The sequence below is a fragment of the Arachis ipaensis genome, chromosome B7, assembly GCF_059453495.1.
Source record: "Arachis ipaensis isolate K30076 ecotype BB chromosome B7, ASM5945349v1, whole genome shotgun sequence".
Taxonomy (NCBI): Eukaryota; Viridiplantae; Streptophyta; class Magnoliopsida; order Fabales; family Fabaceae; genus Arachis; species Arachis ipaensis.
The window spans coordinates 53,102,501-53,105,000 of record NC_142442.1 but is presented as its reverse complement, the minus strand read 5'-3'; positions in this window follow the sequence as shown (position 1 = coordinate 53,105,000).

The window sequence follows — 2,500 nt, the reverse complement described above, 5'->3', positions numbered from 1 at the left end:
GGCCAAGCGTCGGGCTGCGCAAGCCGCGTTGCCCCTCGCGGGGGCGCACAGGCCGCCCGCCGATCCCACGTCGTGCTCGGACTTGGGATGATCCCCCTAGTCCTGGGCCGAGCACAAGGTGTTGCCCCGAGCGTGTGCCCAAGGCACAACTCCACCACGCCATGCTCCCTAGGTGGTGCCTAGGTGGGCCGTGCACGGACGTGTTTCCCTTCTTGTTGGTCCTTCGGTGATCGGGGTTCGCAGCAGCCAGACGCACGTGCTCGACCTTGGACCCGGGGCGGGGGACCCCGGCGGCACACCACAACCACAACGTGCTTGCTAGTGTGCCTAGGGGATGGCAAGGCAACGTGCATCTTGCTGGCATTGCGCCCAGCAAGCCTTTGGGCAACTCGAGTTTCAGCAGCACGACACCCCTCCACCCTATAATAGGCTGCCGAGCCATTACCAAAGTGCCACGGGTAGACGTCCTTTTCCGTGAGGAGACATACTAAAGGAAAGTGCTCTAGAGGTCGAATTTTGACACCGTTTTTTGCAACAACCTCTAGAAAAATAAGATCTTTCCATCCTCCAAATTTGGTGAATTTACACCGTGCCGATTGTTTTTGACGATTTTTTTACCGCCCGGAATGCCGGAAATTCAAAAAAAATGAAAAACGGAGCAAACCTGCGATTTTTGACCTGGATTTTTTTGTGCAGCCTTCACATAATATTACCAAGGTTCCCTCAAAATTTCACGAAAAATGCACGAGCCAATTCTGAGATATGAAAATTTGGCTCCTCCGTTGCAACGCTCCGAGCCATCGTTGCAACGGCGGGTGCCTCCGTGGGGGGCGGGGGAGCCCGGCGGCACACCACAACCACAACGTGCTTGCTAGTGTGCCTAGGGGATGGCAAGGCAACGTGCATCTTGCTGGCATTGCGCCCAGCAAGCCTTTGGGCAACTCGAGTTTCAGCATCACGACACCCCTCCCCCCTATAATAGGCTGCCGAGCCATTACCAAGGTGCCACGGGTAGACGTCCTTTTCCGTGAGGAGACATACTCAAGGAAAGTGCTCTAGAGGTCGAATTTTGACGCCGTTTTTTGCAACAACCTCTAGAAAAATAAGATCTTTCCATCCCCCAAATTTGGTGAATTTACACCGTGCCGATTTTTTTTGCCGATTTTTTTACCGCCCGGAAAGCCGGAAATTCAAAAAAAATGAAAAACGGAGCAAACGTGCGATTTTTGACCTGGATTTTTTTGTGCAGCCTTCACATAATATTACCAAGGTTCCCTCAAAATTTCACGAAAAATGCACGAGCCAATTCTGAGATATGAAAATTTGGCTCCTCCGTTGCAACGCTCCGAGCCATCGTTGCAACGGCGGGTGCCTCCGTGGGGGGCGGGGGAGCCCGGCGGCACACCACAACCACAACGTGCTTGCTAGTGTGCCTAGGGGATGGCAAGGCAACGTGCATCTTGCTGGCATTGCGCCCAGCAAGCCTTTGGGCAACTCGAGTTTCAGCATCACGACACCCCTCCCCCCTATAATAGGCTGCCGAGCCATTACCAAAGTGCCACGGGTAGACGTCCTTTTCCGTGAGGAGACATACTCAAGGAAAGTGCTCTAGAGGTCGAATTTTGACGCCGTTTTTTGCAACAACCTCTAGAAAAATAAGATCTTTCCATCCCCCAAATTTGGTGAATTTACACCGTGCCGATTTTTTTTGCCGATTTTTTTACCGCCCGGAAAGCCGGAAATTCAAAAAAAATGAAAAACGGAGCAAACGTGCGATTTTTGACCTGGATTTTTTTGTGCAGCCTTCACATAATATTACCAAGGTTCCCTCAAAATTTTAGAAAAAATGCACGAGCCAATTATGAGATATGAAAATTTGGCTCCTCCGTTGCAACGCTCCGAGCCATCGTTGCAACGGCGGGTGCCTCCGTTGCAACGAAACCAGCCAACGATGCACCTAACCCAGCATCCGTTGCAACGCACCCTGCCTCCGTTGCAACGCGCCCAGCCAACGTTGCACCGTCCCCAGCATCCGTTGCAACGCCCCCAGCCAACGTTGCAACGCGCCCTGCCTCCGTTGCAACGCTCCCAGCCAACGTTGCAACGCGCCCTGCCTCCGTTGCAACGTCACCAGCATCCGTTGCAACGCGCCCTGCCTCTGTTGCAACGCGCACGGCCAACGTTGCACCGACCCCAGCATCCGTTGCACTGCCCCCAGCCAACGTTGCAACGCCCCCAGCCAACGTTGCAACGCGCCCTGCCTCCGTTGCAACGTCACCAGCAACCGTGGCAACGCGACCTGCCTCCGTTGCGACGCCCCCAGCCAACGTTGCAACGCGCCCTGCCTCCGTTGCAACGTCACCAGCATCCGTTGCAACGCTCCCAGCCAACGTTGCAACGCGCCCTGCCTCCGTTGCAACGTCACCAGCAACCGTGGCAACGCGACCTGCCTCCGTTGCAACGCCCCCAGCCAACGTTGCAACGCGCCCTGCCTCCGTTG